Consider the following 26,636-nt stretch of genomic DNA (forward strand, 5'->3'; position numbering starts at 1 on the left):
ATATTGTATAGTATATAGTATAGTATAGTATAACTGAATAGTTACTCAAATGCCAGCTATAAATACTACAACAGTCACTGTTTAGTTTATCAGTTTTACTGGGTTACCTGTGTTTGAGAATCAAAATAATTCTTCTCTCTCCCCAATACCCAAATGTAATTTAATGTGCCAACACATCACTGCAAGTGTTATAGCAGCAGAAAAAAAATGAAAACAAGCTGCTGGTAATTTTCATGGGCTCCTCTATCACATCTATGCCTAAAATAAATCACCCAAATAAAGGCTTTAATTCCATATTAGTGCATGCAGCAGTTTATTCAGTTTATGGCCAATGGTTAAGCTTTACAAAAGCTTAGTATTTTAGTGCTACACAGAAGGAAGTGCTGAGCACAGACGTTCGGAAAGAGTGATAATAGGATAATAAATTACTGCAAGGTAAAGACAAACTCTCAACACCATAGACTTATCACTCTTATTTATGCAGCAACAATATCTTAATACATTCAGTAATTAGTTGTCAGCAATGCCTGGCTGGTGCTGTGACAGGCAGAGATACAGTGCCTTAGTCTGAGGACTACAGGATGGTTCTGTGATCGTTCCAGTCAGGCTGCCAGAGGCATTTCTCATATCTAAGTCTTTGAATTGTTCTTTGCTGACAGTCCCAAATGAAATCTGCTGATACAGAAATAAGCTTTGGAGAAGGCAGCAGCCGGGATAGGGCTGAAGGAGCTGTGTTCCTTCTCTAAGGGCAGGGCAAAGCAGTTCTTCTCATGTCCCTCCCAACTCGGGGGGGGGGGGGGGCGAGGACAAGGAAATAAAAAGAAGAGTTTAAAGAAATGGGATGGATGTGTTTAAGTTGAGCACAGGATCTGAGCTCCTTGAGCTTAAGGAAAAGATCGGACCTAGAAAATAAATTTACAGTGGGTCTGAGCCTAGTTTTTCCTGATCTTTCATTACACCACCTGTCCCCAGTGTGTGCTTGGTCTAGAGTATCACAATTAGACATCCTGCATGCCCTGGTCCTTCAATAGCTTGTTAAGTACCAGAAGATTAGCTGTGACTGTTACATGTAGCAACAGCCAGTGGCACAGCTGTGTTGTTGACTTTGATTTCCAGCATTCACAGTTTTATCCAGAAGAGGTGCAGATAGTTGATGGGTGCGGAGGGGACAAGTGTTTGTTCCTGAAAGCCCTCTTTCCTCCTGACAGGGGCTATTCCCCTCAGGGACTCGTGGGCATCTCATGCGGTTGTTTTTATTTAATGTCCTTCCTGTTACTGGCAGAGGTTTTCCCTCTCTCACTGACCTATTTGTATCGGGGGTCTGGAGAAGGAGCACCTGTGGAGGCTGCTTGCTTCTGTATCCTTTCCTGGGGCCTCAGAGCCTGCCATTGTGGATGATCTTGGTGTGGAAAGCAGAGCTGTGGAAATTGCTGCAAAGTTAGGATTTGATCCTGCCCTCCGCTTACATCAGTCAGATAAATCTGATGTGGTAGGGGAGCCAGGCATCACTGCCCAAATCTAGAGAAAATCCACTGAAGGCCACACAAATGCACAAGGGGAATTAAACTGCCCATCTCCCTCGGCGGCCTTAAATTCAGGTCTCTATACAACAGGTGGCAAGTTCCGAGGAGTGAGTGAAATATCTACAGTGATGCTGATAATGCTTTTGCTTCCAGTTTTATGAAATAATTTCTTGCATAGGAAAAATAGGTAGAAAGGTTAAGAGTTTTCCAGTTCAAATCAGTGCTATTTCCAAGTGAAAATGCATTCATATCACAGGCCTACATGCCATCTTAATTAAAGCCTATTAGTAATGCTGGTCTCCTGTAGTAAAGGAGAAAAGCAGCAACTATACGCTGAAAAGAGCACTCTGAATACCTTTGTTTCCCTCCTGTGAAGAGGATGGATGAAAATGAAAGTGAATTAAACTCTAGCACAAGCATAAGGTGGCATGTTGCATGGCCGTGTGAATAGCATGCACATGCTGCATTTGGTTTGCACCCTGAGTATTGGCCTGAGAGGGACTAGTGTATCAAAAACTGGCACCGTCCATTGCACAGTTTTTCCCTGTGATCACTCTGTGGTCACTGATCCTGATTTCGGAATTTAGCATGCGCATCAGGTGGTGTACCAGCTACTGGGGGCCTGCCCTGACAGTGTTTGAGCAACAGTGTTAGCTTAGGACTCAAGCAGGAGAGCAAGGCACGACTCAAACCGGACCAGGGAAAGGCTGAGCTGAGCAAGCCAAAGGGAATATTCCAGTTCTGCAGCCGGCTGTGAGCTGAGCAGCCACCAGGAAATAATGAATAGTCACTGTCACCTATTTTAACTGACGTGGTCTTTCTCATGCTCAGGAGAGATACTGTCAACTCAGCATTTTGACATGTTTCATTTTTTTAAGGAAGTTCTTAAGTAAAGTGTTTGTTTTGTGGAAAAGACACAATTTTAATAATTTTCAGCCTTTTCCCCCTTTCCCCAAAAAATCCCACCGGTTCAGTTAAACTGCCATTTTTCAATAGAAACTTGTTTTAATCAAAGTGTCCTGAGCAGCTCTACCTGTGAGTAGAGTCCTGAGATATCAGGCCATAACCACAACAAAGCCTTGGCTCAAAGGTGATTAAAATCTTGAATGGAGCTTAATGCCTATCTCAGGCATCAATGTGCAGACGCTGCAATAGTGGCATTACCTGCCTCTTTAAGTAGTTCAGGTCTGGAACAGAGGTATCCAGGCAGAGTGATTTCTCAGAAAATCTTATCAGCATCTTGTCACAAAAATAATTAAATAAAGGTCTTACCACTCCCTTTGCAGCTAAGATCATTCATATGTGGGCAAATGCTCTCTGTGCATCTTGCAAATATATTGAGAGAAGCCCAAATGTTCTCTTCAGTTGATACCTCTGTGGTCTGGAAAGAAAGGTTTAACAATGTCTCAGTTTTCAGAGTCTAATTTAATTTTCCTCCTTCTTCCTGGAGACTTTAAAGCCAAATGCATGATTATAGTTCTCCCATCAGGAAAGTAATACAGCATCAGTGGACTTAACACCCAATCTATCAAGCCAAGCTGAATGTCTCATACTGAATATTCAGCACTAACTCTTACTGGTCAACCCATAGATGTTTTTAACATTTAAAAAATTGTTGAGCAATTTGTAAACGGCTCATAGAAGCTGCTCCAATTTATCCATTTGTTCATTATTAATAGATGTATAATACTCTCAGGCAGATTGAACATATAAGCGAAGCAGCATGCAACAAAGGCAGGAATCAAATGCAATTCTCTTGGCTCTGGTTTGCAACTAAAACCTGAGGACAGTTCTTCTGCTTCTATCACACTCTTCATTATTTAGCTCATAGATTCATGATTTTCACAGTAATCTCACTGGGTCTTGGCACAGGTGTACAAAAGGCTTGTGCTCAGGCTGGGCAGTAAATAAGTGAAATGGCAATCATGAACACTAACGTCAACACCTCCATGGCCATTTCTTAGTGCTCTATGTTGAACCAAGGCATGAGGCTTCCATTCCTTTATTAGCCCTCCTAAGAGCTTGGAGGGTTTGAGGCATCATTAATATTCATCTTCCTATGATATGATTTGGTTTCAGAGGCTCCATGGGAACCAGTCAGATTAGAATAATAAAATAAGAGTAAATTGCCTGTGGCAGAATTTGTATATAAAGTCTCTCTAATACATCCAGTCTCTGGACAGCAACAAGAACATGATAACTGAATTATGCTTTTAACAAGATTTCCACGATTGATGAAGCAAATACAACCTTTTTAAAAAAAAAGTTCTCTCCTCCCAGCCACATCTGAGTTGTCAGCAGAGACATCTGTTCCACCCCCTTCATGAATTAGTCATTATATTTATGTATTGCCTTTCTCAGCGTCCCCATTTGCCACAAAACAGGCCAACCAAGCTTATTTTGCTCTGGTATTATTAAAATCACTATTACCATTGCAAATGCTTCCAGGGGAGATAGTATTAATAAGAGTCTGTTCCATCAGATCCTGTCAGTTCCTGGGGTGATTAATATTCCTGTCTGCAAGAAGCTTTATATCATTTAACAAGAGCATATTGCTTGGCTCATAGGCTATTCTTCACGGGCTGTGATGAGTGCATTGTGATCTTCCATTATTACATTACTGTTTACACAGCTTGAGATGCCTCATAAAGCAGTTAGGAACAAGCCCAAGTGCAGATAGATTCAGATCTGGGAGATGAGAAAACCCATCACAAAGATCTTTGAGTAGCTTGAGTAGCTTCTTCATTCCCCGCGCCATGTCCCCTCCGGGTGTTGATGCCGCCAGCCTTTCCCTTCCCAGGGTGTGGACGGCAGCTATGTTTCTATACGTATGGCCAGTGGACTCATTCTTGCAGGGGCAATTAGAGGCAGCCTGCCAGCTCCAGAGCACCAGGGGCTCCCTACAATCGTTCTCTACATAAATACTGTGACTGTGGGGAGCCACTGCAGTATCTTAAGACAAGTCATCCCCATTCAACTCCTTGACAAGGACTGTCCCAGGAAGAGTCAAAATCAGTTTTCATTTTCAAGGGAAACAGCCATAATCTGGAACTCCCCAGGAAGCCTGGTGATCAGCTCTCATTTGTATAATACAGACTAGAGTGGAGCAATCTTTATTTCGAACATAAGGTCATGGCCCATGGCATCTTTGTATTCCTGCACAGTCAGTGAAAGATGCACTTTAATACAGCACTTGGGTTCCACAGCAATTTGCCAGGGCAAGTCCTGCCTACACAAAGTCTGATCTGTGCCATAAATGATGGCTGTAAGTACCTGATTTTTCCAATCTGGTCTAAAGCAAATCTCCGGGAACATTTGTCTTCTCAGTTGATGGTTCCTATACCGTTAGTGCTTAGGTTGTAGATTATGTAGATGGCCTTCTCAAGGGGTTGCACCCAAAGATCTTTATGGAAGCAGTCAACCTTGCTGACTTCATGGGGTAAAAGCTACACAGGACAGGAGACACAGAATCTGGATGGATATGTGGATTGCCTTTCTATGATGGAGAAATAGGGATGGATGCAGAATGATGCCTTAGTTAAGCAAAAGCATGTTGTGCGACTCAAGTGTCCACAGCAGAAGAAAAAAGATCCTGCATCAGCAGGATGAATCGAATCTAAAGGACTAACGGCCCCACTAATTGCCTCTCAGATGCGTATGCCTGTAGACAAGTAGGGATGCAAGTGAGATAATTTCCCCCTAACCCTAGAGAAGAATGCAAGCTGCAACCTCTGGGTCTGCAGGATATCCGGTAAAGGGGAGGCAGCAGGGAGTGTATGATGCAGTGTCAGAGAGCAACCATGACAGAGGACAGGGCAGGTGGCTATGGAAATACTCTCCACAGCTAGGGTGGCTGTACAAGGTACCTTTCAGGCCACATAGGAATGGAAAATGCACTTCAGACATGGCTATAAGAGAGGTTTTCAAGCAACAGGCATTTGTTTATTTAGAGTCAGAGATCTCAGGTGTCATTCTCATTGCCAACAACTGGTGTTGGCCATTCATCTGAATTTAGGTTTTTTGACAAAAAGTAAATTCACAAAAAAATGAAGTGGAAGATGGACTAGACTTATTCAGATCTGACAAATTATTTTTATTTTAAGCTAAATCTAAGAGAAAACCTTTCTGAAAAACATGGACAAAATATTTTAACACACTTTAAATAAACCATTTCATCTGGAAAATACAAAAATGTTCCCTCTCAATACTTCCTCCCCTTTCCAACTCCTCATTTTGAAGGAGCATTTTAATTTAAAACCTGCATTGATAAAGGGAGGAAGATTTTTAAAAGAAAGATGATCACTGAAAGAAAAAGACAAATGAAGCATTTCATTCATGTTAAAACAAGCAGTTTGGGTAGATTATGAAATGACGTTTTCTGAGCTGGATTTCTGTCCTTGCCCAAATGGTTGGTTTTAGTTCAGCCTGCGCTAAAGTGTTCCTCCTCATATCCTCATCCCAGGTTTTTGGATCAGACACTAAATTGAAAAATCAGTATTTGCTCAATTTCACCAATGAACTCACATGGTACCAAAGCTCTCAAATACATTAGCTGTATGAATTTACTTAGTACAGTCAGATCAAGGTTAATATTTCACCAGGATTGGGGAGGAAATGATGGGACATCCAATCTTGTCCCCCTCTTCAGGACAGTCAAGGCAACTTTCTGAACACATTTTACAGCTTTCTGCAGCTGAACTATAACCACATGATCAAGCTTTCAGTCTAGAGCACATTTTTATAGCTTGATTGTAAAACTAGGTTTTATAATGGAAATGCTGGCAGGCCCTGAATACCCAGTGGATACAAGTCAACACTGTAAGAATATCTCACTGGGGTCAGGAAATACATGGCCAACAGAGATGAGCTGGTCACAGGTAAAAGGCATCTATCTATCTATCTTGTGGTGTGCAGGGAGGACTCCAAGGGAAGCACTGCACGAAACAAAGGCAATAGAGAAACTGCATACTTGGGCTGAACCTGGAAGGTCGCTGAAAGATGAAAGACTGGGTTGGAAAGAAACACAATAGCTGAAAGGCACTAGGCCCACCTTCAGGTGCCTTACAGGAGATATTGGCTAAAATACTTCATTGGCTAAGTCATACAGTGTTTTGCACCTCTGTACAGCTCATTTCCACAAATTGGTGTAGAAGAAGAGACCTCCTACTGCTTAGGGAGACTGTGATTAGTCCTGGCCATGGAAACACAGAGCCAACAAGGTTCACACTCTTTTAATCACTCATGGAGGTTTATGTATAATCTAGCCCTAGCTGTTTGGACAAGTTTAGTCTTTACAGAGATAGTATTTGTTTTTTGTCTCCTTTTTTTTTAACAGAGATATGAATAGTTTGAACATTTCCCCAATAAATCATCTTGCTTGCATTCCTCAGGTCAGCCTGCTGATCAGAGCACAACCTGAACGTCTAAGTCAAGCTGGAATGGTCAGTTTTAGCTCAGCCTGGGCTAAACTGTTCCTCCTCACATCCTCATCCCAGGTTTTTGGATCAGACACTAAATTGGAAAAAAAAGGCTGACAAGCCCTTTCTTCCGAACTGGCACAAACCTGCAGGAATCACAAACATGTCTCTGGCCTCACTACCACAAAGACCCTCCTCACCAGGACATTTGTTAACTGCTCCTTTAGGCTCCTAAAATAATGCAGAGCAACCCTCATCTTAACAATATATATGTGCCATAATTTGAGAAACTGTTTCTCGCATGGATCCTTCATCATAAAAGATACATGTCCTCTAAACACCCATCAGTGATAGAAGTGTGTTTTTGCATACTATAAACTCCCCCTCTCCAGAGGGGGTGCCTGCAGACACAAGCATTTCTGATACCTAGCAGATATCACAGCCTAGGGAGCGTTTCAGGTCACACAGGTTTCTCTCAATAGCAGTTATTTTCTAAATTGACTTCTACAGTCAGTGAGGGGAGAGTAGAACAGTTTCATTTAGCTGAGGACTTCCAGTAAATAACAGACACTGCTCCAGAAGTCCCGCAGGAGCTGGCTGCATGAATGCTGCTGCTCTACCACCTGTTTCCACTCACAACCTTCCTTCACTTACGGATACGGCTCACAGATTTACTCAGGGCTCTTGACAGTCTTGGGAACAGTGGTAATTTGTAAGCATAAATGTATCCTTCTGCCTCTATTGTAGAAACTGCATACCCCAGACATTTCAGGATAGCGCAAACACAAATTGGGATGTTGGGTACAGCCCAGTTATGGACAGCAGTGCTGAGACAACTACAGTCAGCGCTTGTGCTCAGCTGCAAGGAGCAAGCTACGAGAAGGCTGGCTGACTCCTATAACTATTCCGGGTGTCAGATTTCAGTTCCTTATTTGGCTGAACTCCTGGCTTTTCCAGTCACCTCACCATCTACTCCAGGCTAAACTAAGGGGACACTGAAAGGTGTCCTGTTTCAGCCTCACACCAGGTTTTCCTTCACAGAGGTAGGCAGACACGTGGATTTTGGTTAGTAGCGTTGCTGTCTTACCCTGCATGCAAGGTGCTCCTTGGGAAGCTAACTTCACCCGAGCCACACGTGAATCCCAACTTGATAGCCTTATTATGGCTGGAGCCCTCTCCCTGACAGGGTTGACATGAGCTTAATCCAGTCACTGAAAACAGATTCAGCAGGATTTCTCCGTGCCAGGCCTGGCCTCAGGGTGGGAGGGAGGCCTTAAGCTCTCTACCACCACTGTGGCTAGGCTCATCTTTCTAGCCATAAAGGCTGACTATGTTCCTTCTTCAATCTCTGCTAGCTGTTGCTGTGAGGTCGGCTTTTTGCATCAGGCCCTATTTCCCTGCTTTGTGGCTAAATCAAAGCCATCAGTCTGAATATCCACACACTTGGGAGGTTCCATATTCTTTTTATATTGGGAACAGCTAAAAGAGAGCTGTAAAAACATAGCAGTATTGACTTAGTAGTTGACTTAGTAAAGTAGTTGACATAGTACTTGACTTAGTAAATCTTAACTAGTCATTAAGTTAATCCATGCTGCCAATGTGTTCTGTTATGCGTCATATTAGCCTGTCCTGAGCGTAAAAGAAAAAAAATCATGCAGCTTTGTTTATCCAGCAGTCCGTACCTCTGATAGCATACATCACAGTGGTGTACTGCTTGTCATGAGAGGCATGGAAAACATAGAAGTATATCTCCCTGAAGATCACCGTGAGCAAAGCACGTGAATACAGAAGCAAACAGGAACAAGAGTCAGGCTGTGGAAGCAGCAATATCTCTGATACGACATTATGACAAGGTGACACTTAAGTTCTCATTCAGAGTTGAAACCCACTGGTTGTCACCTGGCAGTGCTCTCACCTCCAGACAGAGAACAAGGGTGTTCCCTTTCACCCCTGAAGAAAAGGCAAAATGGCAAATACTTCCATTTTCCAGGGAGGGCACAGACAGAAATAGGGGATGTAGGATGACCATTTATCCTTTCTGAGGATAAGGAAAAGAATTTGATGGACTAGTGGGTACAAAGGGCAATTAGTGAATTTTTAATTCATAACTCCTTGGATATCAATAACATCTACTAGGAAGTATGGCATGAAGACTTTGTTTTTACTACAAAAGGGACATTTAAATGTTTATCTTTACCACTGAGCCTATAGTATCACCAGTGCTTACACAGTGGGTTTCCCTCCACCATAAGACACTTCAGAGCCGCCAACATAAATGTCAGGCACTTGGGAGCACTCATGTTAGTGCTGTAAGATGACACCATTCAGAAAAGTCAAAGAAAGGGCTTCAAAATTTCTAGTCCAGCTCTGTTTATGCAGCAGGGATACGTTCAGCCGTGGTGAAGGGTGACAGAGCTTAACTGACTTCAGCAGAACTGCTGCGACATATATTGAAGGACATTTCTCTCCCTTATTTGTACATAAATTATCTCTTTGAAATGGATGACTCTAATTATGGGCTTTAACCCTGACCTTCTGGCCAGTATGTATATAAACTCTGTACATCTCTTGGTAGTGTGCCTGCATGGGGGCTCATGACATTGAGCACATATTCTCTCTTCTCCCCAAGGCACTCTGATGCTTTGCAGTTGGTGTCCAGCAGAAATGCAGATGGTTTGCCCTGCATCACTGCCTTCGCAATGCCATAGCTGAGACTCTGTGGTTGCTAATAATAACCTGCCTCATCCCTGTTTTAGAGAAGCAAACCTCTCTAAGGACTATTTGCACAGATTACCTGAGCACAGAGAACAAATGTGGTACAAGGTAGGCCGGCAATATGGAGTCTTTGTGGTTTTAGAAAGGTTCAAAATTTTCCTTGTAAATGTCCATAAAATAACTTCCTTTGTTTTACAAGCACATTTCTTCTGCAGCAGAGAACTGCTAAAAGCATATGCAATGCATCTACTAAATGGAAGGGCAGTCACAGAAGTTCCTTGGTTATTGTTAGTGCTAGGTTACTGCTTGTTAACACTGCCCCCTTTCAGCTTCTTGGAGACCTCAGCATCCTCTGCTGGGTGCTAATTATAAAACCAGTTTTGGAGAAATCAACAAACTGGCTCAATGAGGGAAACAGAGACTATAACTGTGATCTCCTTTGTTCCCAGACAGCAGGAGTCATCAAATCATCAGCTGTTCACTTGCATCCTCTCAGAGTCTACCCAAGACAACAGGCTCTCCTTAGAAGAAGAAAGGCAAAAGAATCCAGAAAAGGGTAAGATTAAACAAAGTGAGCATGAACAAGCAGAGAATGGACCTGGCTGGTCGCAGACTGAGGCAACAGACTTGCATAAAAATCTGTGTATTTATAAAGAAGGCATCTATACTCTAAGGACAGCACTGACACCACTCTGCAGAGCCACTCAAGGAGGCAGGTAACCCTAGTTGCCTGCAAAAAGAATATTTGGCTGCTCTGATCATCACCTGTGTAAGCACTGGAGGGTGTTGGGGCCTTCAATAGCTGAGTTAAGCTTGACATTGTGGTCTATTGGTGCTTGAAGGAATAAAAGTGAATTGGTGACAGTATCTCCAAAATAAACAATAGCACAACGAATCCAACTACCACATATCTCCTGAAATCCATCCTTCGCTCTGAACAAACAGACTTGTCCTCAGCTCTTACAGGACACCTAGATACTTTGGGTAAAGTCTGACAAAAAGCTCACTTTTCCTGAAGTGCTTCTGCATTTGCAGCAGCTTCCTTGGAAAGCTCAAACCTTATCAAGTCAGGCTGCTTCAGACCCAACATAAGCACATCTCTTTCTATTCCTATGTGAGACATTTTTAGTATTATAACACAAAGGAAGATTTTCCCTTGGTCAAGGAGGATCAGGTTAGAGATCATTTAGGCAAGCTGGACACCCACAAGTCCATGGGCCCTGACAGGATGCAGCCACAAGTGCTGAGGGAGCTGACGGATGTCATTGCTAGGCTACTCTCAATCATCTTTGAAAGGACATGGAGATCAGGAGAGGTGCCTGAGGACTGGAAGAAAGCAAATGTCACTCCAGTCTTCCAAAAGGGCAAGAAGGAGGATCCAGGCAGGCCAGTCAGCCTCACATCGACCCCTGGAAAGGTGACGGAGCAGCTCATCCTTGATGCCATTTCTAAGCATGTGAAGCATAAGAAGGTGATCAGGAGTAGTTAGCACGGATTCACAGAAGGGAAATCATGCTTAAACAATCTGATAGCCTTCTGTGATAGGATGACTGGCTGGGTAGATGAGGGCAGAGCAGAGGATGTTGTCTACCTTGACTTCAAGGCTTTTGACACTGTCTCCCACCACATCCTCATAGGCAAGCTCAGGAAGTGGGCTGGATGAGTGGCTGCTGCGGTGGATTGAGAACTGGCTGAATGGCAGAGCTCAGAGGGTTGTGGTCAGTGGCACAAAGTCCAGTTGGAGGCTTGTAGCTAGCGGTGTTCCCCAAGGGTCCATACTGGGTCCAGTATTCTTCAGCTGATTCATCAATGACCTGGATGATGGGACTGAGTGCCTCCTCAGCAAGTTTGCTGATGATACTAAACTGGGGGGAGTGGCTGATACCCCAGAGGGCTGTGCTGCCATTCAGAGGGACCTGGACAGGCTGGAGAGATGGGCAGAGAGGAACCTCATGAAATGCAATAACAGTGAGTGCAGAGTCCTGCACCTAGGGAGGAATAACCCCATGCACCAGTACAAGCTGGGGGTTGACCTGCTGGAAAGCAGCTCTGTGGAGAAGGACCTGGGAGTGCTGGTGGACAACAAGTTAAACACGAGCCAGCAGTGTGCCCTTGTGGCCAAGAAGGCCAATGGTATCCCCGGTTGCATTAGGCAGAGTGTTGCCAGCAGGTCGAGGGAGGTGATCCTCCCCCTCTACTCAGCCCTGGTGAGGCCACACCTGGACTACTGGGACCAGTTCTGGGCTCCCCCGTACAAGAGAGAGATGGCACTACTGGAGAGGGTCCAGCAAAGAGCTACTAAGATGATGAGGGGACTGGAGCATCTCTCCTCTGAAGAAAGGCTGAGAGAGCTGGGCCTGTTTAGCCTGGAGAAGAGAAGACCCGGGGGGGGGGGGGGGGGGAATCTCATAAATGTGTGTAAATATCTGAAGGGAGGTTGTCAAGAGGATGGGGCCAGACTCTTCTCCGTGGTGCCCAGCGACAGGACAAGAGGCAACGGGCAGAAACTGAACCACAGGAAGTTCCATCTGAACCTGAGGAAAAACTTCTTGACTGTGAGGGTGACAGAGCACTGGCACAGGTTGCCCAGAGAGGTTGTGGAGTCTCCATCCTTGGAGATACTCAAACGCTATCTGGACACAATTCTGGGCAATGTGCTCTAGAGGACCCTGCTTGAGCAGAGGTTGGACTAGATGATCTCCAGAGGTCCCTTCCAACCTCAACCAATCTTTGATTCCGTGAAAGTCTGTTGCCAAGGCCCCTATTTCTGATGTTCTGCCAAAGTGAATGCAGTTCAGATATTTTGCAGCCTACGTCTTTGACTATAGAACATCTCTAAACATCAGTATTTGTCTATGTAAAGTGCTCACACTGCACAAAATATCTGACTACTTTGCACAAAGCACCAAAAGGATGTCAAAATCTTTTCTGCAATACTAGTGTTTGGTTTTGGTTTTGGTTTTGGCACCTCAGAACAAATGCAGGGAGAACTGGGTGAGAACTCGTGCTTGAAATGAAAAAAGGCAGAGAAAAATTAGGTTGGAGGTTATGATGTCAATTTCATCATCATCATTATTATTTTTGAATAAAATACTGTGTTTGGTATATTAGTTGCAATAGGCCATTGGATTTCTCCTTAAAATGCTGTTCGTCCTATGATTGCAATGATGTTCTTCCCCTGTTGGCTTTCAGAGGTCAATAAATACAAGCCGTACAGCAGCTGCTTGGTCCAGGACTTGATTTAATTAGCTCCACAGAGCCAGCTTGTAAGTGTGGAAGTGCAGCAAAATCTTATTTAGGTGCTCGTTTGAATAAATCTTTCCAGCCACGGAAGATGAAGATGCCAAAGAATTCCCCACTGAACAATGGAACATATACACTGTCCTGGTGTATGGAGGCAGTCACTGAATGCTGGAAAAGCAGCTATTTGGATTAGAGTGGCAACAGCCTGCATGAATCCTGATTTTACAAGCACTGCTGATTACAAGCACAGATTTGCTCATTCCAGGCAGAAATCAGCTAACTTTAGCAACCCCCCAAATTATGGCTATCATGGAAGACAGCTTCAAGAGAGCCCGGTTGCTTTGCCACAAAATGTTACTCTATGTTTCCAAAGGGTCCTCAAAAGAAAAGGGGGTTCAGCAAGCTCAGCTTTCAGATGTAGTTATTAGCTTCTTCTAATGACCTATTCACTTCCATGATGTTTCATGATACTTCATTGGCAACAGCCAATAAAAATAATTTCTGCTTAACTGGAATAATTATACAGGAGAAGAATCAATTTCCACAAGACCTTTTTTCTTTCCCTTTTGGTGGAGGCACGCAAGCTTTGGCATCCTGGACAACTTACATGGTGGAGAAATCCCCTTCTCATGAAGTCCTTGAACAGTATTCAGAGAAGAGATGAGAAGGAAGAAATGAAAATCAAAAGGCAAAAGTGAGGCTGCACTGGAAGCCAGTGAGATCCTTACTCAACCAGAAGAAGAGATATTTGGTGGTCCAGAGAAGACTTAGGAGAGAGGAATGAATAGACCCAACATAGGGAGGGAAAAAAAGAGATTTGCACCACAGGAACTGCTGAGGTAAAAGGGAACCATCACTGCTTGCAGAGATGGGTGGCAGGTTTGTTTAGCTTCATGGTGTCAAACCGTATAAAAATTATTTTGCTAAGATACTGTTTATTTGCTTGTACCTCATCTAGATGATATCAGCAAATCCTGCTCCTCAGCCTGTGCAGAGGATTTGATCTGCCATGTTTATATTGATACCATCTTCTTTTCATTTCATATTCTGTAGATAAACCTGCTGTGTTTATAGAGAGAGAAACATGTACTACACCATGCTAAGGAATTTTCAGTACAGATTGACAGCTTTGGTGTGCAACCTGAAATAAACTAGTTGTCTCTAGAAAATTATACCTCCTTGTCTCCTGCATACCTTCATCTAGTGGAATATAGTCCCTATTCTATGACAAGGGGCATCCAACTTCAGAACTGGTCTCACATCCAAGAGTTGAAAATGACTCTTCACAGATGAGCTGGGCTGTGCAAAACTTATTCCAGGTCATGATAAAAGCAAGTTTGTATCGAGATTTTAAAAATGTCTTTGAGTGGGAGCCTCATGTGCAAGTTTTGGGTTCAACTCTTCCTGGAGAGAGGAACCAGCTGCAAAATGCAAACCTCTTTACTTTCGTTTGTATTAAGACTGAGGACTTTTTCTTAGGAAAAAGGGGACATCAGTGTTGTGACAAATAAAATCACAACTATAACCCTAAAAGTTGATCAGAAATTTTCCAGCAAAGCAAGATTTCTGCACAGGAAAAAACAAAACAAAACAAAACAAAACATCACAACAGAAGTGTGCAAGGTGCACGTTCATAGGGCAAGTCTAAGAAGGAAACTTTTCCAAAAGTTTCTCAGAGCATTTTCCCTGCTTCCTAATCAGCTGGCTGTAGTTGTCCATACTTATCTACCTCTCAATGGATGGGTAGATATTGCTGGTCTGCTTTTGCAGTAAATCCTGCATTTTGTCTGCTGTGTCGTCAGCTTACATGTATATCATGAGCTTCAAACTATCCCGTGACCCCTGACTCAATGAACAGGACTATGAAGGAGAAGAAAGAATAAAGCACAAAATGAGAGAAAAGAGAAAGAAAGGTAGCAACAAAATAGGAGGAAATGAAGCACATGCAAAAGCAGACAATTACGTATTCCTGCATTTGGTTGAACAGAGAGAATGAGAGAGAGGGAGAGAGAGAGAGAGAGAGAGAGAGAGAGAGATTCATTTTTACAGGCATGTTTTAATCATCTCTTTCACTGCGTTTTGTATTAGCATAAAATTTTCCCAAATCAGAGATGGAGGTCCCTTGACACTGTACACACACATGGTAGAGAGGGTCCTTACCTCAAAAGGGCCTGAGTACAACAGAGAAACAACAACCCAGTGCAGGGAGCCTTGTTATTCAAAAGCCCAGCGCCCACAGGATACTATCATGACACATTGAATGGACATTTGGCAGTATCTGAAAGCTGACAGTGTTTGAAGCAATTTTTAAAGGGAAAAATTGAAACTTGTTGTAGAAAGCAGATACTTCCACAGGAATGCTCCTTTTGCTGAAAATGCTTTTTTTCCAGTAAAATCTTTTCCAGTTAGTGGATTCTAAGCTGGATTCCATGTGGGGATTCTTGATGTTTTGTGAGGCCACAGAAATGATGCACAGCTATTGACTTTCTAGGGAGCTATACTGCCTTCACAACATTGCCATCATCAAATGACTTCACCAAGCAGTCTTTCTGTCAAAGCTTCAATTGGAAAAGAGGATCCAAAAGAGCTGGGGAATCCTGGGTCTAGAAGAAGCATTTCTCAGCCTCTCAGATGTAGAGGAGCAATGATTTGGCAGTTACTACAATACTCTATGAAACAACAATTTCAACACTGGTTGAAAAAAAAATTAGTTGAAAAATTCTCTATCCCTCTGCACATTTCACACAAGAATAGTACACACACACACACAAACACCAGAAGCCAGGAGAGACTGAATAACTTTTATCTCTAGATTTAGCCCGGAGGTGGGTGCATACTTTCTCTGAGTTGCTGGAGAAGAAAAATGCATACTGTGAAATCTCTGATAGAAACTGCTAATGGAAAAACTTATTCTAATAAGAAGATGATGACTTAGAGCAGGAACCCACCTGAAACTATTAGAAATCAATACAGTACCAGCACCTTACCAAGCTTGCTCTGAAAGGTCTCAGAGGAGCTAGAAATATGAAGGCTTTCTTTTATTCAATGGCCTGGCTTAATGACCTCAATATGAAAAATAAGCACTGTTCCAGCCAGCAGCTCTCATTCCATCCCCGGTCCCCTTACTTATCTTCTTTGAGGCTCAGCAGAACACAGAGATTTCCAGAGGCAAGCGTGAGCATCCTGTGCTCTGCCGTGGCTAAAGAGTATGAAGGAACAGCCTTCCTCCCATGCATAACCCTAACCACAAGCCTCACAGCAGGCTCCAGCAACAGGCCACAGAATCAGCCAAGAAATACTTGTAACAGAGCAGTCAGGAAGCTGCTAAGAGACCTGAAAGCTATTGCTGGGAAAAATACATTTCAGCCCTTCGCATGTGAAACTTGCAGTTGATAGGGTCACCTCACGTGCAGCCAGAGATGCTCCACGTTCGTAGTGGAGCTACGTTCCGCTCCACTTCAAAGGAGATAAGTATGGGGGTGGGCTCTGTGGTCAAGAGTCCACACAGGTTCCATACAAAGAGTCCTCCACCACCACTGCATCCTCTTACAGGTTCTCTGCTCTAGAGGTGCTTAAAGCTGAGCCAACAGGAATAGAAGTAATAAAAATATCAGTAAAATCTCATCCACTTTTGTCTATAGGCTTCTTGTATTCTACATTAGCTTTGTTAAAACTGACGGCTGTTGGGACAGGAAAGGTCTATTTTTCACTGGCATGCTTAGCTAATAATAACAGCAAGTTAACCAAGGGGTCTTCAGGAGACAGACTGCATCTACATACATGTCCATACATTGTTCCCATAGATCCTAGTCATAGGTTTTAAAATAACACAGATAAAGTATTATACTTGCTAATCAAAGCCACATATGGACCTATGCTGTAGAGAATATATTTCAACTGGCTATTTTATTGCTTTTTACACTACACCTGCAAAAATAAAATTCATGCTAGATTCATCCAGATTATGCAAATCACGATCTAGATGTGTGAGGGCAGTGTGTGATACAAGGATGTGGATGGATAAACAGGCATATATTTTTCCATGGAACTGGATTCTTGGCTAAACACTTTCCTAAACTCCCTTTCTTGTGATTAAAGAAAATTATCAATTGATTAATCTATATTTGGCCTTCAAGGATAGAGGAGGCAGTGGAACAGTTCCAGGCGCTTTCTCCCGGTATATGAAAGAGGATGGATGACAGGGTGCGCAAGGCTGGCAAGAAACTCAGCTGGCAAAGGAGTTTTACAGGTCGACCATATAAAGCGAGAGGACTCGCAAGCAGGTGGAGTCCACACTGTGAAGAACTGTGGAGACAGAGATATGAGTGCTGAATCAATTAAGTGAAGCAGAAGACACTACATGAATTTGAAGATGACTGACGGGAAGCAAGCAAGGAAGGTGATTAGCAGCTGTATTTTATGCAGAACAGGATGGGGAACACGAATATCACTAAATCTGAAAGGGAGAAGGTTACAGTAACAAGGAGAGAAGGTGCTAGGCTTTGGAGAAGTTTTCTGATTGTCTGGAAAGAACGGACAATTTAAAAATCCTAGAGATAAGAATTGTTCTGCAAAATCAAGTCATAATTCCCTCGTAGCATTCATAAATAGCCTAAATTCTTGTTTACACTTGCAATTTCTATTTGATGGAGTTATTGTCAAAGAGATTAGCAAGTTCTTTCAGTTCAGAGGCATTTAAATTTAGCAGCAGGAAAAAGAAGTTTGTTGAGTGTGGAATCCACCCCTGCTGCTCCAAAACAATCAGAAACAGGAAAAAGTAATCAAAAGGGAGTTTTAATGAGTTATAGAGCCATTGTTTACTAGGGAGGGCTGAAAGCCTGAAGCCCAAGCCTAGAGGACCTTTGTGACCCTGCACTGCCTCTTGGTGGCAAAATATTTGCTTGAAATTACGTCAAAACAACACAATGTGTGTGTTCGAAGGCCAAGGGGGGAAAACGTGGAGAAAAATAGTGGAAATTCCCTGAGTCTCTGAATGTATTGAAGGCTTTTCTTGAAAAACAAGGTGGTAAACAGCAGCTGTATTTACATGTTCAGTAGGCAGTGTCTCCCTTGACAGTGTGAAGGGGCAGGCTGTATCTGCCAGGCAAACCAAAAATAGTTGTAACTTTTTGCTCCACAGCCACTGAGCACTTGGGAACAGCAGGGCTGGCCCTGGTGGGGCACGCAGCTGAAGGTAGCGTGCGCCCACAGGAGCGAGGGGCGGCGCAGACGGAGGTGGGCATGCAAGGCCCGTGGTCCCCCGCAGCCAGCAATCCCGGGGTAAAAAGCTAACCCCGCTATCTGATGGGGCTGTCAAAGTGAAAGCTTCACAGGGGGGTGAGGAAGCTCTTCTGGAGAGGGACTGAGAACAGGAAACCCATTTTTCCAAGGAAATAATTACACAAAAGCTCTAGATTTTTGTTGGGGGTGGAGGCTGTTGTTGCTTTCCCAGAAGTCTCCCTGAGGTAAATAGGCATGACATTAACTCAGCGCTCATGAGCAACAGGACAATTTTACTGTGCTCACCAGCGGTTATTTAATCAGGAGCATTTCTCTGAAAGCAGCTTGCTGTACCTGCGTGGTAAGAGTAAGATACCATTCCTCTCTGCCCCCCCGGTGACATTTTGGGTGGAAAAGTCTCTGCCAAACTTATCACCACATGACTTGCATTTATCCCAAAGAGCGAGGGCAGTTATTGTAGGGCTTAAATGCACAGCCTAGCTGATTACACAGGAATTTCCTCATGTCAGGAATCCATCACTTGTAGTACTCTAACTGCCACATCTACTTCTCAAATTTGCTGAGATGTTTCGCTTGATAATCTCCTGAAGCAGGTTAAAAGCATATTCCCTGGTGGCGGTTTGCTTAAAAACTTTAAAACTACATTCTAGTATTAGCTGAGATAGGAATGATTCGGTATAAAGCCCTTCCTATGACTGATTTTTTAAGTTATGCTATTCTGCTTTTGAAGAGAAAAAGATAAGATTAGTTCACACTGATGTTGCTGAAGGACCTGATTCTGCAAGCTTCCTCTGAAAGGCACAGCACAGAAACAAAGAGAAGTCATTGACCCTCATCTTCATCACTGCTGCAAGCCTCCACACAGATGCTCTGGGGCTCCATGGAGGACACCCACAGCTCAAAGAAAAGCTGCAGTCCCAGCTCTCCATTGCAATCTTCCAACTGCATAAAGTTTTCTGTAAAGCAAATGATTCTTCCTCATCGCACATTGCTGATGGAGCGCAGCAGAGCAGTCGGTTGCACTCTCCTGGGCTCCTGGCGCCACATCAGGCTTGCTTCTGGGTACAGCATTGCTTCTAAGATACTTCTTTCCATCAGGTCCTTTCCCAGATCCTTTTCATCCGCCAGTGTAAGGGATGACTCAGGAGTTCATCTTTCTTTTCCTGAGAGATCTGAGCTGCACATCAGAGTCTTCCTCCTAAGCCAACCCAGCTCTAATACAACACCCTGATACTGATCCTGTACTGAGCCAAGTTAAGGTTTTGCTAGCTCAACAGGCCTGGAAGCTCAAAACCAAAGTGTGATAGACATTTACAGAAATCCTTTCTGATCAAAAATTCAGAAATGGGAAAGAACTAGTGGATTTGTTAGTATTTGGATAATAATTATGAAATAAGTCTGCTGCCCTTGTTAGTCATGCCCAATATGATGCCAGTTTCCCTCCCATATTTGTTACAGACTTGGCTACAAACTCCCTTTGCATTTGCCTGGAGCACAAAGGTTTGCCAGGGCTGACCCACACAGCAAAGGCTGCACCAGGGAATGAATACAGACCCTGCCAGACTTCCTGAGGGTGCGCAAATATAAAAGCATCTGAGCGGGAGGAAACCAGCAGGTATAAAAATAAGCAAGAAGATGAATGCTTCCCCATGGAAAATGGGCAGGTTAAAATCAACAGTAGACCTTCCACTGGAGAAATAGTAGTGAGCTCTGTGGGTGGCACAGACAGCAGAGTCAGTAGTGACGGCAGCACAACAGGGAGGGTAAGTTATGTAAAGTGACAGACGATCTGCTCAACCACACTCTCCACGACCCTGAGAATTTATTTGCTTGTCCATCAAAGTAATAGTCTCATCACACCAATCGCACCCGGGTAACAGCCAGGTCCTCAGCAAAGGTACAGTAAATGAGGTGGTCAAGAGTTGCTAACTGGTCTCTCCAGGCATGCATTACCTTTCTTCAGTAATGCCACCGAGCATCGCACTCACTGTGGTTGGCAGCACCAGATATGGCTTTACAGTGCCACGATAGACCCCTCTGACATATGGGAAAGGACACACTCTGCACACTGTAGATTTAGACAGGAATCAACTCAGCAGCTTCCAGGCTAACGGTCTAAAATTTCCCAATTGTTTCCATGCAAATTTCGATTCTTCCAATACCCAGCTAGAAAGCAAGCTTTCATTTTGCACATCCCTCACTGGCCAGCATGATGTCACTAGCAACCTCTAAATGTTGTCTTTATTGCCATAAATAAAGAGTCAATTGAACAAGACAGATCTGCATGCTGTCTCTCCACTAAGAGCCTGGGGTAGGGGTGGGGGGCATGTATGTAGGTGAAAGTCAGCCACCCTAGTGGTAACAGGAAATCCTACCTGACAGAGTACTTAAAGTTTAACATGCAACAAAATTGCTATTGCCTTGTATATCTACTTCATCAGACAAACTGTCAAGCCAGACCAAATGTACTTATTTATTCAGCAATTATTACACTACTAATAGGTTTGTTAAGCGCTCAGATTTCATTTCACCTTTACCTCTGTTAAACCTCCAGGTACCTAATGTTTTATCTCTACAACAAGATCACTTTATCAGGCATATAGTTTTCCAGGCAAACTTAAAAAATAGTTTTATCCAAAGTCATGTGATTTCCTATGCACTCCCATCATTCCAAGAAGCCAGAAACATTTTAATTGGATAAAATGTGTAGATTCAGGCTGCAAGTGAGAATTTAAAAGCAGAAAACATCTATAAAGAAAGTGGCCAAAGTAGTCACTGAAATAGACATTTTTAGCCAGTTTAACACCCGCAACTCCCACAGCTGCCACTAGAGCTATAAGCAGTCATCATTTCTGTAGACCAAGTTCAAATGAGCTCAGAGTGAACTACACAAAATTAAAGAACTCAGGCTCACTGCATCTCAAAATTTCTGCTCAACTACTATGTTTGTACGCTCACATGCACGCATCTGCTTTTCAAGAACATATAGCAGTACCGTTATTCTGACTTGCTAACGCCTTGTACCACTAAAAATAGCATCTGTAAGTGCAGGACAGTAACAAATAAAGCCTACATAGTTCCATTTAGTAAATCTATATCATGTTAGGGAAAAGCCCACCCAGATACATATACGTGTCTAAATAAGAGCCAAGATGTTTCTTACAAGTTACTCTGTTAGAAGTATATCTACCATATAAATAAGCTAATACTGCTCAGAGTCTCAGCTTTTGTACTGCTGGTAGCTTTAGGTCCTTCTCTGAATTTAGAATCAGATTATGGATTTGCATGAATATACCAATGCCTGTAAGAACATCATGTTTTTATATGTAAATAGAAGCCTAATTATAACCATTCTTAATATTTTTTGACATTTATTCTCCAACACTGCAAGCTCTCACAAGCATCATTCAGCCTTCAATCTGGAAAATGCCAGCATGTTTCAAAATGTTACTTACAAATGAAATGCAGATCATCAAGTTAACCTCTGCAGCAGAAGAATATATATATTTTAAAGCTGGCAGAAAAACTAGCTATAGTTTCCTTTCTTTATGAAGGGAAACATGTTTGCTGTGTCTTATATCTGTGAGCAAAACTTGGACAACCTCAGAGGAAAAAAAAATCTATGGTAAAAGGTGCAGCTACCCCATGCCTTCCTCGCTGTTCACGCGAAAACATATTGAAAAAACATATTTGTTATTTGCTGCTTTTAGTTTTGTTTCTGCTCACTAGGAGTTGTTGAGGTCTTGGGCCACTCAGATCTGCAGTGCTATCCAGTGTATTTTTTGCCTCCTGGTTAGCAATAGACTTCCTTCTTCATGGATGAAGCTTCACCAAAGCTGTCCATGGAGAAGAGAAGAAAAAACCCACCCGTTATACACTCTCTGTAGGTACATGGCTGGTAGACCAATCAGCCAAGGACGGGTCGTTGGGCAGAGACAGGCTGTGTGCACACTTTTTAGAAGAGCTGGAGCCAAATGGCCTCTGACAGACTGCCTGCCCAGGAGCTCCTCGCACGCAGGTGAAAACAGCTGCAAGTGCCTGAAGTTACAGGAGCATCAGTCATGTTAGGTCCCACAGCTCCACTGCATGCCCTCCAGCTGGAGCCATGCAACCCTCAAAAGATGGTGCAGATGGGATTGGCACCGTGTGGACATTCAAGGACATTACACCAGCAGGAACGTTTCCCAGGAACAACATAGCTACATGTCTCAGCTGCACCCATCTCCTCAGCAGGGAAGAAATGTTGGCATTAGTGTGGGGGAAAGCTGCCCTCAGAAAGGTCCCTGGTTTGGAGGAGGAAGGAGCCACAATGAGGTGGTCTGTGTGGAATATGTCAAGTTCACAGTCCAGCCAAAGTCAAAACCCAAACCCCTCTCTGGTTTAACGAAAGCAGCCTGGCAGCTCTTAGGGTCCAAGATGGTACTGTGAGGGTAGAACTGTGTGCAATACATTGGTGTAATGTGTAATACTTTGGTGTGTTGGTGTAATACAAATAGTGTAATACATTACAAACTAGGAGCTTTATTCCTCTCACACCTCACAGTAAGGGTCCTAGAGACAGACCTCCCAGCCCCTCTGGCTCCCTTCTCCCTTCAGCTTCCGGCAAGGAAAGTTGCTCCCAAAGAAAGGACACATGTATTCTGAGTCCTCCCACACTAGTGCTCACCAGGATTTTACAAAAATGGACTTAAACACTTCTCCTGCGAGTAGGTGCCTGAGGAAGAAAAAAAGGTTAGAACAAAGTTGTTTCTTTCTTTCTCATTTCCTAAGCATCTATTATGCCGAAATGACAGCAGTTCACAAAGCTTTGAGTGCTTTGCTATGGCATGAAGAAGTACTCTTAGAAAATGTAGAGAGATGCAAAAAAACCTCCCAGGGCTGACGTGCCTTGAATTCTAATAACTTCAATAAAGAGGTGTGCAGAGCACTGTAAGAAATAAAAAGGGGCCACTGTATCTCTGCTGTAAAGATCTGGAGATAATGGGCTAAAACCACCCTGATATACACCAGTTCCTTTGCTATTGCCTTAACTGAGGCACACAAAAAAAGTTCACAGACTGATCATGAAAGGGTTCTGCTTCAGGGCATTCCCTCCCCAGCCACAGCAAGAAGAAACCAAAGGTGTCTTGAAGTGGTGGAAACCCAGGTAAATGTGTGGAAAGCCAATTTCCTGCCCAGTTTCCCCAAAATATCCTGACTTTAGGAATGCAGAGTACTTTTAATCACACTGAGAACATACGAGCTAGTGGGTGCCTCACAGCTCTGACAAACAGCCAATTAAAAGAGAAAAACCAATCTATAAAATGGTGGAGGGCAGGAACACTTGGGAACGTATTACTGCCTTCTGGTTACATGTGCTGAGAGGGAATAGGGACAATGATAATACCGTTGCCATTATTAGAACCGATTAATTACATTAATGGATATGTGAGAAGAGGGAGTAGGGAGAGCCTGACTGCTTTGTAGGCACATCAATAATGAGGCATTAGTATGTCATATCTCTCCTTGTAGGTCGAAGCACTTAAGCAAATTAAATAGCTTATAACAATGTCACTTGCTTAAATGGTGCTTGGATCTTCTGCTTGGATCAGGTGTGTGGACTGTGGGATTTCTGACCCAGCTTTAGAGGGACCATAAATATTACCATCTAGCACAGACAAAAAAGTGCTCCAAAGCCAGCCCATCAGATACCTTCTTCAGAGAAATTCTGGTGAAGTCTGAACCTGACACATGAATTAGGAATGAAAGAGGGAGTGTGACTTTGCCTGCTGTGGCAGTGTTTCTGGCTTTCACCTGGGAGGTGAATTGACCGAGCAGGTACCACATGTCAGCAGTCCTCTGTGAATGTCCCAGGCTGATCTTGGGCAGCCTTGCCCAACTCACCCTTTGGTTCACTGTGCAAGATACTGATTACACGGATCATTTGCAAAACTAAACCAAAGAAAAAAGTTGTGAGATTGCTGAGGAAGAGGTTAGGCAAACCGTTGTCAGATGGCTGAGCACAGGGGGATAGCTGAACTGAGCCTCTGGCGATCTTTCCAAGTCCTGTATGTCCATGATCATACCATCGCTGAGAACAGCTCCTGAACTCTACTGAGAACAAATGGAATCATTTCAGCCTTGAAGGGCTGAAATGCTTTGGAAAGGTTCTCTAGAGGCAAAGCCATGCCAGGCACGAGTGAGAGATCTGTCTGTGCTAACACTCCAGAGGAAGAGTGTATCCAAGCACATCGGCTCCATGAGACAGCTTTCATCCATCCTGCGTGGCTTACCCAGCAAACTCTCATCAGTGTTGGTGGGGCTTCATTACATATCAATGCCCAAGAGCAAGCTGCAAAAGATAATTGCCCGGTGCAGTGAGGAGTGAGTCAGCACTGCAGGAATGCCTCACGCCCTTCCTCACATGTGCTTCCACTTGAAGTGCACTGGCTTACACTGCAGCCAGGCCACACATTAACCCTCTGGCAGCTGGTAAGCACTGGGCCTCCTCTAAACATGGGAGAACAGAAAAAAGGTCTTGGCAGCCTACAAGAGAGACTTAAGAAACAAGAACAGAGATGCTCAAGATATGAAATTTTTGGCATTTCAGAGCTTCTTCATCCTAGTTTTGTTTTAGCTCAGCAGAGCTGGCTCCAGGGGATAGATCTATCACACGCAAAGCAGATCTTCCCATAATTCAGGCCATTGTGAAGCACATCTCTATAGTCTGTTCACACCACTTTTACATTACCTGTCTGGATGCAGAATGACCTCAACTTTAAGAGCTACATGTGGGGGTTCTGCCCTAAGAACAAGTTACACAAACGGCGATGAACTGGAAACACTGGAGTAGCTATTTCATGTCTCATTAGTTTTGCTTACACTTATAACTAGGTTAAAATAAGAACAAGTACATCCACCTTGTATTTAGCTTGAGGTCCTCCATTTTTTCATGAGCTCTGATGAGGGTACTGAAGGTGAGCTTGTCTGCTTTACCAACCAGATCAGCCAACCTATCAAAATAAACTACTCTCAGCAGACTTTGCTTCTCCCTTTGAAACAAAAGTCACTTGTAATGAAAGAACAGGTGTGCTTCTGTGTGCATAGAAATCTCAGAAAATTTCATGAGACATCCTTCTGCTGTAAGGCTTCTACCCACTACCGGCAAAGGCATTTAGGTGGTTTGTGTAATAACAGACGTAAGCAGACATGAGCCATGAGCATACAACAGCGATCAGTAACACACAGGACATCACTGTGGATTTAGACATGCATGAAATAATCACCCTAGATTGTGAAGGCAGCCATTCTGGGATCAAACACCATAGCTTGATGGCAGGGAATAGGATAATACGAGGGGATTCTCCCCTACAGCACTGTACTTTTAGGAAGCATTTGGTGAGGAAGAAGCTGAATGTAGAGGAAGGAATAACTTCTGAATGTTGCTGTACTCTACTGCTCTGTTTCCATAAGCTTGAACACTGGGAAAAATATTCAGACATTCAGAAGGCTCAGTTTTACGGGTGGAGCAGACAGACACAGCTCTGTGGCTCTCCATTTGCTGTAAAAAAGGTGAGCTGGGAGGAAGACTTGATGTCCAAAACCAAAACCAAGGATTTCTCACTATTTACCATTTTCACCTATTCCATTTCCTTTATTTCTGTCAGCTGCTCTTTACTCCTCTTTGAGATATAGCCAACCTTCACACCCTTTTAAAAGAATCCACCAAACTTGAACTTTAAAGTCAAATTTGTAACTGTGTAAATACAGAATTACAAAGTTAATATTCAACTATACTCTGCCAGCAATTACCTAAACCCTTGGTCCTTCATGAACGCAAGCTCCCAGTTACAAGCACGTGTGTAATTTTCTCCAGAAGTGCAATGGGCAGTGCTTAAAACTACAACTGATTTTTCTGAAAGCTCAACTTTAGACTTCTCCAGGAGGCCTCATCCTAAGAGGGAAACTGCTGACTGAGCAAAGCACCAGATGTCAATATTATTTAGTCATACAATACTTGTGGGATACAAGAATTTGCCACTCAAAAAAACCCCACAAAACCTAGACTGCATAATAGTAAGACATATCATGCCAAAACATCAGAGGCCAACCACAGTGCAATATTTTGTCACATCTCGCACATGAAGATGGTGAGACAATATTACAAAATTATGTTCCAGAAGTTGCTGACACAGGATCAATATTTAGCCATGGAGGTGAAAAGCATTTCCAAGTACTTCCAACTGTGAGGATTATCATCTTTTAATTAACCTCCAAACCATTTAATGAGGAGCGATGTGGGTGCAGAGGGGTGGGGGCAGTGGTACAGCGAGAGGCACATTCCAGCCTTCAGGGCAGGACTGCCGCTTAAATTATGACCTCCCACTGCATCCGTTATGGCACCCCAGTGGTTAATAGGAGCCCTCTTTGTCCAGGGGTTGCTGGGGAGACGGTTCCTGTACCTCAGGAAGCAGGGAGAAGAGAAGTTTCCTGTTTTGAAGAAGTTTTAAGGACTATT

General features: G+C 43.4%; 1 long non-coding RNA gene across 2 annotated transcripts in view; it reads right to left on the reverse strand.

Moving 5' to 3' along the window:
- Positions 1-2,795: 2,795 nt before the first annotated feature.
- The window catches only part of LOC138061017 (uncharacterized), a 156,923-nt gene continuing 133,082 nt past the window's right edge, over positions 2,796-26,636 (reverse strand). For both annotated transcript variants that reach the window (XR_011134589.1, XR_011134588.1), the window contains one exon: positions 2,796-2,904. This is a non-coding gene — a long non-coding RNA (uncharacterized lncRNA). The remainder of the gene's footprint in view (positions 2,905-26,636) is intronic.

The sequence above is a fragment of the Struthio camelus genome, chromosome 14 (genome assembly GCF_040807025.1).
Source record: "Struthio camelus isolate bStrCam1 chromosome 14, bStrCam1.hap1, whole genome shotgun sequence".
Taxonomy (NCBI): domain Eukaryota; kingdom Metazoa; phylum Chordata; class Aves; order Struthioniformes; family Struthionidae; genus Struthio; species Struthio camelus.